The sequence below is a fragment of the Dioscorea cayenensis genome, unplaced genomic scaffold, assembly GCF_009730915.1.
Source record: "Dioscorea cayenensis subsp. rotundata cultivar TDr96_F1 unplaced genomic scaffold, TDr96_F1_v2_PseudoChromosome.rev07_lg8_w22 25.fasta BLBR01001446.1, whole genome shotgun sequence".
Lineage (NCBI taxonomy): Eukaryota > Viridiplantae > Streptophyta > Magnoliopsida > Dioscoreales > Dioscoreaceae > Dioscorea > Dioscorea cayenensis.
In genome coordinates this window covers 4,395-16,689 of record NW_024087837.1, presented here as the reverse complement: position 1 = coordinate 16,689, position 12,295 = coordinate 4,395, and the positions used below count along the sequence as shown (strand labels likewise).

General features: G+C 35.3%; 1 pseudogene; it reads right to left on the bottom strand.

Moving 5' to 3' along the window:
- Positions 1-9,062: 9,062 nt before the first annotated feature.
- LOC120256438 lies at positions 9,063-10,949 on the bottom strand (annotated as a pseudogene).
- Positions 10,950-12,295: the final 1,346 nt, after the last annotated feature.

The window sequence follows — 12,295 nt, the reverse complement described above, 5'->3', positions numbered from 1 at the left end:
ATTCCTTTTGTGTTCCAGGATTTTAACTATTGCCCTACAACCCCAAACTTTAAAATAGTTAAAATTGGTTTTCTTTTCTTCCAAAGTTCATATGGGGTTATCTTGTTTCTTTTATTAGGAACCCTATTTAATATATAGCATGCAATTAGCAATTCTTCACCCCAATATCCACTTATTAAACCAGAGTAAGATAACAAGGCATTTACCATTTCTTTTAGCACCTATTTTTCCTTTCTGCTAAACCATTTTGTCGTGGGGAATAAGGAGCAACTACTTGATGAATTATGCCAACAGACTCATAATATTTTGGATCATAGTATTCTCCTCCTCTATCCGAACTCGAACATTTAATAATAGTTTCACATTGAAGTTCTACTTTAGTTTTAAAAATCTTAAATTTTTCTAAAACTTCATCCTTTGAATGCATTAAATAAATATAATAATATCGAGTACAATCATCAATAAAAGTCACAAAATATTTGTTTCTACCTATAGTAGGCCAACCATGTAAATCACAAACATCGAAATAAATCAACTCTAATATTTTAGAATTTCTTTATACTCTAAGAAAAGGTTGTGTTGTTATCTTGGTACAAGTATTGCAAGATTCATTTTGTCTAGAAGTTGATGAGTGCATTTCATATCGTATTTTGCATACCTCCAATACACTCTTTTGCTCATCTTTTAGAACCTTTTGTTTATGAATAATGCTATTATGGGTACGTTTGTCTCTGTTGCAAGATTTTATAGCTCATAACACATAAGGAGTGAAATTAGGGACAAAACCAACCAAAGAAGACAATTTATCTACGTGTCCATTGCAAGCACAAGCTGAGCACGGGTGTACCATCTCCCCATGGTTCTCTCTGGATAGTGACTCCCATGCTCTTCAGTGGAAGCACGGGCGAAGACAGAGTGCTATCTCCCCGTGATTATCTCGAGGATAGGAGTGGCTTATGCTTTCGTGGGAAGCACGCATCGTGTGCTCCTTTCATGGGCGTGCTCAAGATGAGCACGGGTGGAGCACGCCCGTTCTCTCCCCATGATTAACTGTGGATGGTACTTAGCCCTTTTCACTCAGAAGTTCCAAGAAGAGCACGGTCTAAGCATGACCATGTTGAGACCATGTCGAGCCAGAAACTTCCTTTTTAACTCCCAAATTTAGGGTTTCTTGGGGTCTTTGGTTGGGGATTCTTCTTCTCTAGTAGAGAAACCTTCAAAGGACTGATGATTATCGATCACCACATGAGCTAAGGGGATCAAGGTTGAGCTAGAGACACCAGAGAAGTGGAGTTTGCTCATTCCATGGAGTTCTTGTTGTACAACTGAAGAGATTTTTGTAAAAAGGGGAAGTCATAATTTCTCTCTTGTTTGCATTTATCTTTTGCTTTCCGTTGTATGAATTCATGAGAGGCTAACCATTCCATGATGCTCCGGGATTCTGAACTATGTTGCTTCTTATACTTTGACTACTTGTTTTCTAATGCCTATGGAGTTCTAAAGTGTTCTTGTGTCTTTAATGTGTTCCATAACTTGGCGTGCTTAATTTGCATAGTTGCTTGTGTAAAACTAAGCATGTGTGGATTACCGCAGTTATGAGTACCCTTGGTAGTTACAAAACTTGCCATGTATGAAGTCCGTAGTTACAGTAGCAAAACTTGGCATATTTGATAACAGTAGATTCAATAAAGCTTTTGAGCACCCACAAGGATCTTAAAATGTATCTTGGTAGGCATTAGACTCGAGTCAGTATCTCAAGCACATAGGAATCATCCTAGGGCATTGCCCTCTTACTATCGAAACTCAACCCTAGTCTACCTGGTTCATCCATCTTTTAGTTCTTTTCCCTTTGTTTAGTAATTAATCTTTTCATCACCCCTTTGGATTGACTAGACATTAGAGGATCAACTAGTACTAGAAGTCTAATCCTTGTGGTTCGACAACCCTACCCCTCATGGGATACCACTATATTACTTGTAATGATCCATGCACTTGCGGAGAGTACATCAGAAGTCATTGGAATTAAATCAAGATTCATCATATCATTTAATTTGTGAAAATTAAAATGAGTCAAATGAGATAATGCCATAAATCACAAGAGTCAACAAAATAAATAGAATTATAACTATTATTATTAATTTTAGTAATGTTCATCTTGAACATGTTCTCACAATAATAATCTTTACCTACAAATATCCCACCCTTAGGGAGAATAAACTTATCTCCCTCAAAAACAGACTTAAACCCAATATTATTAAGCAAAGGTACAGAAATTAAATTATTCCTAACTTCTGGTATATAATATACATCTTTCAAAATAAAAATCTTTCCAGAAGTAAACTCAATTTCCACCGTCCCTTTGCCCTTGACTTGACAATTGAAGCATTTCCCATGTAGAGCATATTCTCATCTTCTTCATTGAGTGTCTTGAAAAAGATCTTTTGTTTTTTTGCACACATGACGAGTTGCACCAAAGTCCACCCACAATGATTCATTATCTTTAACCATGTTGATTTAAAATACTATGGCCACAAGATTGTCTTTGAGGAGGAACTCTTCTCTTTCATCTTTTTGAAGAAATAGCACTCTTTCTTGTAATGGCCAACTTTCTTACAGAAGAAACAACGTCCTTTCTTTTTTCATGTTATCGCGACCATCTTGTACATGTAATTTTCCATTATACTTTTTCTTTTTCTTGGAGTTTTTGTGGGACTCCTCTTCTTCTAGTACATGTACCTTCTCATGAGCCTTGATATCTTTTGTATTTTCTTATTTTCTATACTCCTCTTCTAAGAGAAGATGATTTCCAAATTGCTCAAAAGATATATCTTCCTTTTTATGTTTGAGACTCTTTTTGAAATCCTTTCATGATGGAGGAAGATTGTCTATGATTGAGGAGACAATGATATACTCATCCATATGCATGTTATGTTGTTTGAAGTTATTTAAACTATGTTCAATTTTATGCATTTGTTCTATGATAGATTTACCATCAATCATTTTAAAGTTATTGAAACAACTCACAAGATATTTCTTACTTATTGCATCCTCTTGCATGTACCTTGCCTCTAGCTTCTACTAAAGTTCTTTTGACGAGATTGAGTCTTGATAAACATCAAAAAGTGCATTAGTAAGCCCATTGAGAATATGCACAACGCAAATGAAATCATTATATTCCCACTTTTCCCTTTCTCTAATTTCCACAACAGTCTCTCCTTCTATTTCTTGGGATTTCGAAGTAGTGAGGACATATGCCATCTTCAATGTAATGAGGAGAAATTTCATCTTCTTTTGCCATCTTAGAAAGTTTCCACCTTCAAACCTCTCCAGGTTCACAAAGTTCATAGTTAAATCATTCAAAGAAGCCTTTTGTTTGTAAGAGAAAATTAAGACTAAAGATTGTTATAAGTGATTGTTTCTTTGAGGTATAGGGAAGAAAAGATAAGAAAGATTATATTGCACGAGTCTTCAAGGCATGGCTAACACTTTCCTTTAGGCTTAATTCACCTCCACCTAATTTCAAACCTTGGATGCAAATTAAATTGAGAGGCGAATTTCCTTTAGAATACAATGAAGACCATTGAGTATGGTTTGCACTCTCAAATTCAAGCAAAAACAACAATGGCTTTACAAAGTGAAAGTTTGCTTCTATTTTTTGTGCACTCAAAGAACAAAGCAAGTGAATTTGTGAAGAGTTTCTTTCATTTAATTAGCTTAAATGATGGTAGGAGATTATTTTATAGGAATAAAGTAGTGTTTATTAAAGAGAATCACCACTTCAATAATGACTGCCTATTAAGGAGACACATCACTTCAATACGCCACTTCATTAATGAGTGTTTATTGAAGAGACGCACTACTTCAAATAAAGATTGTTTAATAAAGAGACACACCACTTCAAATACATCATAATAACCTTTCTTTAATTAATGAAATTACAAATGTTAACCTTTCATTAGTTATATTACAAATGGTGCTTATTAAATCCCTTTATCTTGCACTACTGTCTTTTGGAGTTTTAATTACCATTAGTGTAGTTTTGTGCCTTAATGAAAAGACATAGATAACTTTCTATATGACTCTTCATATAATGGTATAATTAAGAGATACACCTCTTCATTTTTAAAATCCTCTCACAATCCCCCACCATTTTGAAAATGAACACAAATTCCAATTACTTTGGAAATACTGATGTACATACTTCTGCTAGAAAGTAAGTATATAGCCTTTGGAAAACATCTTGTTCTTTTAGAATGATTGTTTGGCATTATTCCTGATCTTCTCCTATTTTTGTGTGCAACAACATTCACTATTTTCTAGTGGTGAAAGTTGGATAGTTAAGACTAAGCCTTGAAGGAGTTAGTGCCATCACATATGATGTCTATACTTAGAAATCTTTTTTAATTGGTCTTGGTTGACCTTAGGACGCCATCCTTTTGGAGGGAGAGGTTAGGCCTTTATTTGGTTAACACTTCTAACCAAGGTTTTTGATCCACTTAAGCTTCAATTCAAGATTTTATGTAATTTGTTTTGTTCTTAAAATCTGGGGATGCAAACCAAATTAACCATGCTTAACCCTAGCGTATCCAAGCATCGAGAGTTATCCTTAAGTATACATTTGCATTTACCATAGGTAGAAGTATGTGAGTGTATTTTTAGGAGTAAAAAAATATGGAATTTCTACACTTCTCATTCTTTATGTATCTATTTCACTTGTACTTAGGCCTAGCAAAATGAATACTGACACGATTATGCGGCACAACATGACACGGTTTCAAGCGGGTATGGGTTTAGTATAAATGAGTACGTGTTATAAACTGGTCAACACAATTAAGACACATTTAAATTAAACTGGTTCATGTTCTAATTGTGTCAACCCATGTAAGACACGATTAACATAAACATAGGGGTAAAAAAGTAATTTTACTCAATACATATAGATATATATACACATATATGCAAACCTTAGATCTAATTTTACTCAGCCGCCACTCCTTTTTTTTCTAATTTTTTCCGAAACACTTGAAAAGAAAAACTCCTTCTTCCAACTGATCAACTCTCATTCCTCATTCCTCCTTCACAACAGCCAAAGTCCAAACCCTAGATCTACTTCTACACAACCGCCACTTTGATAAGCCGAGCTTTTCTTATAGACCTCCTCATTGCTTTGCCAGCAGCCTTCTTTCACCGTCCAATCTCTTCCCAGTCTGACGCCTCCACCCACAGGAGACCATTTCCTCCTCCAAAAGTCTCTTTTTCTCGCCTGCCTTTCTTACTCCTCCTTCATCAATTGTCTCCTTCATCAACTGTCCATCTAGTGCTTTAGTTTTATTTTATTCTGTTTATTTTTATTTTTCTTGCCTTTGCTTCTTTGTTTTAATTTTTTGAATATTTTTTTTTATTTTTTTCCGTTATAGTTTTTTTTTTTTTATTATTATTTTTGAATATATGATATTGTTAATATTCTTAATTGAACCTTTTAGTTTTTGAAGTATTACTTACTAATTCAGTTAGATTTATATATGTTTTAGATATTTTAATTTTTTTTGTTATTTGATTCTTTTTCTTTTTGTATTTGCAAATACTAATTTAGTTTAATATCTTGATTATTTATAAATTTAAAATTTTCAATTACCTTTTTTCATATTTTTGAAGTACTAATCTTTGTTTTTATGTTTGTTGATAACTTGATATGAGATCTTGTGTTATTTTTGTTTTTTAGTTGTATAATTATTTACTTTTATTAATAACCAATTCTTTTTTTATCTTCAATGTGCGTAAGTTATGAATTCAAAAATCTATAGGAAATGACTTACAATTGGATGGGGATGAGGAAAATGAAATCATTGAACTAGATTTGGATGGCAATGAAACTAGAAAGACACAACAATCTACTTCAAGGAAGAGGAAGTTGACTTCACAAGTGTGGCAGAACTTTGACTTGATTGAAGGTGAAGGGAAAACAAGAATAGCCAAATGCAAATTGTGTGGTGTTAAATATGTTGCTCCAACTAAAAATGGCACCTGTAATATGAGAAAGCATTGAGATAAATATCCAATGAGAGATCACCGAGACATTGGTCAGCTGATTTTTTTTCAAGGTACCATAATTAATCCCAACTTCAACTTAGAAAAATTTTGAGAATTGCTGTGTAGTTGTGCCATTATGCATGATCTTCCTTTTAATTTTGTGGAATGGGTTGGGATTAGATCTTTGTTCCAATACTTGAGAACCAATATTAATTTTGTGAGTAGAAACACCTGCAAATCTGATTGTTTGAAACTATACAAGAGAGAAAAATAAAATAAAATCTAATCCATGTTAGAGGCAACATTAGGGACATCAATTTAACTTCTGATTGTTGGTTATCATTGACCATCGATGGTTATATATATGCTCAACTGCACATTTTAGGGAGTGGCAAATATAGAAAAGAATTTTGAATTTTTGTTTCATGCCACCACCTCACAATGGCATTTCTTTATCTGAAAAAATTTGTACATTGTTAACCGAATGGCCATTGATATGAAAATTTTTTCACTTACTTTAGACAATGCTTTTGCAAATGATGTTTCTATTGAGTTGTTAAAAAAATAGTTGTGTGCAAAAGGGGGACTTGTTAGGTTAGGTGAGTATTTTCATCTTAGATATTATGCTCATATTGTGAACCTAGTTGTTCCAGAAGGTTTAAAGGAGTTAGATGATTTAGTGATGTTAACTCATGAAACTTTCAAGTACGTGAAGGGTTCTTATGTTAGAAAACAAAAGTGTCTTGAATGTGTTGCTCATAGTTCCCTTGATAGCAAAAGGGGTTTAAGGCAAGATGTCCCAACTAGATGGAATTCCACATTTTTTCTGATTGATAGTGCATTGTATTATCAATGTGCCTTTATGCATCTAGAATTAAGTGATTCAAACTACAAGCATTGTCCATCTGAGAGTGATTGGGAGAAGGTTAAAAAAAATCAACAATTTTTTAAGGCTTTTTTACGACATTACTCGTGTTTGCTCGGGCACAAAATATTAAACTGCAAACTTGTATTTTCCTTGAGTGTTTACTGTTCACTTGCCAATGAAAGAAGAAATGAATAATGATGATGAGTACATGCAAGCTATGGCTAGTAAAATGTATGCAAAGTTTAAAAAACATTGGAGTAAGTATAGCAAGATATTGGCTATGGTTGTGATTTTTAGACCCAAGATACAAGTTTAATTTTGTTGAATGGTGCTACAAGAAATGATATGGTGAACTTGGGAATTTTGAGTCTATAAATAAAAGATGATCCATTTGCCCTTTATGAGAATTATTCAAATGCAAGCCAACAATTCCCAAGTTCATCATCTTCAATGTCATCGGAGAAGACCAAAATGCCAAGCATGACTAAAGAAGTTGTTCAATCTTCAACATCTAAAGATATATTAATGGTAAGTTACTTGCTTCTATTGCTGATTTTTTTTTTAATTTTTGATATTATTTTTGCTGAATTTTCTTTTAATAAAAACTTCTTTTCTCTTATAGGAATTTGATTCATTTGAAAGTGTGGAAGCTACACCACAAAAATAACAAATGGAGCTTTATTTGGAAGATCCTAGAATAGATAGGAAAACAAATTTGAATGTTTTGACATATTGTAAAGCTAACGAATACAGATATCTTGAAGTTGCTGCAATGGCAAGAGATATCCTATCCATTCTCATCTCCATTGTTGAATCTAAAAGTGCCTTTAGTGTTGGAGGAATGGTTCTTGACTAATACAGAAGTTCCTTGAAGCCTAATGTTGTAGAAGCATTAATTGTACTTAAGATTGGTTATATGGAGATCAAGGTAACTTAATAAGTTGGTATTTTTTATAGTTTCTTGTTTATGTTATGCTTAAATATTTTAGTTTGAAAAGTTTGTTTTCTATTTGTTGATATAGTTAACATTATTGTTTTATATCCAGATACAAATGAAGAGTTTGAAGAACTCACAGACAATATCATGGATCTCATTGGTATAGATGGAAAGGAAGGGGATCTTTCATCATCAAATTCTATCAAAGCATGATTTATATTTTGGTTCTACTTAAAAGACTTTATTGAATTGTTGCTCTAAGAATTGTTATTTGCAAATGTTGTGATGTATTTGTTTCTTAAGGATTGTTGTTTTAAATGTTGTTTTAATATTTTGTAACTTTTGTTTGATGTATGTTGGATTTTTAGTATTAATGAACTTATGTATGTTAGATATAAATATCTAAGTATTGATAATATTTAAATGTTTAATTATTGGTTGTATTTTGAATAAATATGTAATTTTGATTTTAATGTGAATTTGTTGTCAATTTTGTCTAAAATCAGGTTAAATGGGTCGGGTTGTGTACACAACCCTATTACAAGTGTGTTGAGTGGGTTCTGTCATGTAACACAACCCAATTATAGTTAAGCGTGTTAAGTGGGTCGTGTCAGGTTACACGTTTCATATATGGGCCATGTTTGTGTTTGAGAAGTTGGACATGATTAATAATCGTGTCGTGTATTTGTCTAGCATTTTTGTGTTATACACATATCTTAACACGACACAATTAGACTTGTTTACCCTAATTGCCACCCCTACTTATATTCATGCCCACTATTTCTAAATGTTTACCAAACCAAAGTGATGGACAAAGATATGAGAAAGCAAGCTTTATAAACTATATAGCAACTTGTACGGGGAAAAATACAATTTAGAAAAACATCATACTGGAAGTATATAAAAAGTTAATAAGAACTACACATACAAAAGAAGGGAAAAATCTAAGTAACCACCTCCATAATTAAAAAAAAAACAAAAAGTGAAATTTCATTTATCTTCCAAATGAGAGATCGAGATTCAACTTCCTCTCACAACAATGATTAAGGGTTGTGATTTGTTTATATTTATAAAGTAATTAACTTAAAATTTTTAAATAACTTTTTGTAATTTAAATTAATGCATAAAAGAGAAATAAATTTATAGATACCGACAAGAAAAAGGTACAGATGACATATATGACTTTTCATAGTTTAGGAATGGAACACAATTAATACATCTCTCAAATTCTAAAAGAAAATAAGACAATCAAACATTTTGTTTTTCGTTATATTTCCCAATAAAAAAATAAATTAAAAAAACACATACCTAAGTCTTACACAATAACACACATGACAAACGCTTAAAATGAGGGGAAGGGATTGAAACGGGAGGAGAGATAGACCAAGCAGTCATCTTTAGGCACAATGGTAGGGACATACGCGATCTCATCACAGCCGTCCGTCCTCTCCCGTCGGAAATCCAGTAGCAGAAACAAACATGGCAATAAACACAACCAAATGGTTGATCGCATACCTCTGCCCCACATTGATGTGGTCCAGCTCCAAACGCCAAGAAATTCCTTTTAAAAACCCGGTCCTCCACCCGCCCCTCTCCAAACCGATCTGGGTCAAACCGGTCCGGTTCCGTGAACCCTTGAAAACTGGACTCATACACAGATGGAAAAACAATGGTCCCCTTGGGCACCACGTATTCATCCGTCAACCGGAACTCCTCACCGGCGATATGCGGCACCATGGTCGCTGGTGGGCGGAACCGCACAACTTCTCTCGCCACCGCCTCTGTATACCTGAACCCCCGGACCATCTCCGGTGTCAAAAGCTCCCCGGAGAGAGGATTCCAAGCCGCCACCACCTCCTCCCGAACCCGGTTAAGAACATCCTGGTGAGACTCCAGCAAAGTCACAGCCCAAAGCAACGATGATGTGGACGCGTCCTGGGCGGCGAACAAGAAGTCAAACAAATGGCCACCGATCTTGTCAAGGTCCTCAGACTCTCTCTCACGCAGCATGTCTTGCATCCAGAAATCAACGAGACAAGTCGGCTCTTCCCCGGCCAGCATTCGGGTTTTGCTCTCAACGGCGCAGCGGCTGAGAGTGTGTATAAGCCGTGAAACAGCCTTTGTCGCCCGGCGGAAGGCGAAGCCTGGTAGATCAAACGGGATGGCCATTAACCCGACGTTGAAGAGATTGTAATCTACGTTAAATTTTTGGCGAGCTTCTTGGGAGAGATAAGGTCCAACGAAGACGGTCTGGGAAGTGTCGAGATTGAGGTCGCGGCAAAGAAGGCGGAGTTTGAGTGGAGATTTGGAGGAAGAGATGGAGAGCCAGTGGTTGAGATGGGTGAGGATGACCTTTTGCTGAAGATTTAGGTATGTGGAGAGAGCGCGAGGGGTGAAGTTAGGGGCGATGCGGCGGCGGAGATCTTTGTGGTCGTCGCCGAACATGTAGATGAGGTTGTGTTCGCCGAATAGTTTTTTACCAAAAGGGTGGCCGATGAGGTGGAAGGCGTTAGGGCGGACATTGGAGAAGACTAGGTGGGAGACTTCACTGGAGCGGATGAAGAGAATGAAGCGGCCGACGAGGTAGTTGGCAGAGAGGCCCGAAAGAGAGGATTTGGCGGCGGTGGCTTGGTCGTGCCAGAATTTGGTTGGGTTGAGGATCATGGGGATGGTGCTGCCCAGGAAAGGGACGATAAAGGTGGGGCCGGGGAGTGGGCCCTTTTTCTTAATGTATGAGAACTGTTCATAGAGGAGGAGAGTAGCGATAGTGATGAGGAGGTAGGGAGCTGCGGCTGAGAAGATTGAAAGTAAATCTATTGCCATTGTTGTTGTCTCTCTCTCTCTCTCTCTCTCTCTCTCTCTCTCTCTCTCTCTCTCTCTCCCCCGTGCTATGTTGCTATCTCTCCAGTGCTATATTGCTATAAATGGAGGGGAAGAAACTAAAGAGAGGGTTGACTGAAGATTGCTGGCTTGTGAGGTTGCTTGTGGCTTCTTGGAAAGAAGGGAAATAAAAAAAGGGTGCAGCTTTTTGAATTGAAGGCTGTGTTCAAAGGGAGGGAGAGGATTCAAAAGTGGGATCATCTGGAAACTAGAGAACAGCCAGGAGAGAGAAGAATTAAGCGGAAATATTCCAATTTAGACCGCAACCTTGTTAATTAAATGCAACATCTAGAAACAAATAATATATGTATGAAAATTATTTAATTATTGTCTCCAACTTAATTTTTTTCTTGGTCATTTTATATATTTAATTATTTTTTCAAGTACCAACTTTACCCTTTTCCATATTCTTCTGGACATCAATTTTTTTTTTTATTTTTCCTAAAATGATCACTTGTGCAGCAAAGTAAACTCGCCTCCTTCAATTATTTTTTTGGTCGCTCTTCCTTTTTCCATGTGTTCTTTTGCCGATGCTGGAAAGCCGTATGTAATGCTTATCCCAAATGAAGAGCTTAAGTTTATTAATAGTTTATTGAAAAATAGAGCTGCAAATGGAAGAGAAAAAAAAAAATAACAAGGGATGAACAAAGCCATAACTATTTCGTTTCAAAAAAATAATACTCCCTCCGTTCCTTTTTAGTTGTCACATTTAACTAATTCACACTGATTAAAAAAAATTAGTTAAAATTAGTTGATTACCTATATTTTATAAAAAATATATTACTTTTCAAAATTATCCCTATTTAAAATCCCACCAGTGGAGAATATAATTTAATCCTTAGTTGATTTTATTTTATTGTAAATTATACAAGTACATTAAATTAAAAGATAAATTTGAAAACAATTATTTAATGCTGTACAAAATTTTTATATGACAAGTAGAAAGGAACAGAAAAAAGCTTCAAAACATGACAATTAAAAAAGAACGGAGAAAGTAATAAATTATTATAATGTCAAACTGTGACTATATAGATTATATAGATTTAACAAATTCTAAATACAAAAAATTTTATATTATTAATAGGGAAATTTACTGTTCACCCCTCGTCATTTTCAAAACTTCCCAAAAACCCCCCTCCAACTTTTTGCAGACACCCTGGACAAATTCTATATTTTATATTCTCTTTAACCCTCACGGTAAGTCAAGTGGGTCCGTGATATGAAATTCTTTTTTGCTCTGCTAAAAGGAGGGAAAATGGCGCCCAATCATATCACTGTCCGAACTTTTACGATAGTTTTCCAACGCCTCCCGCTGCTTTTTCTCAAACAAAAGTTTAGGGGTGCTCATATCTTGTTCTTCTTCTTGTTCTTATTCTTATTCTTCGTTTTTCTTCTTCTCATTCTAGCAGTACTAATTTTTAGCTCTTCCGATTAAATTCATGAGAGTTTTTCGTGCTATCACTAGATACAAGAGGATCGAGTCGTAAGCGTCCCGAGGACGTGAGTCATGCTTTTAGCCATCGCCACCCCTTCCGTCCGCAGTTGTGTTAGAGCCATTACCACGCTCCCGGCCACAATCG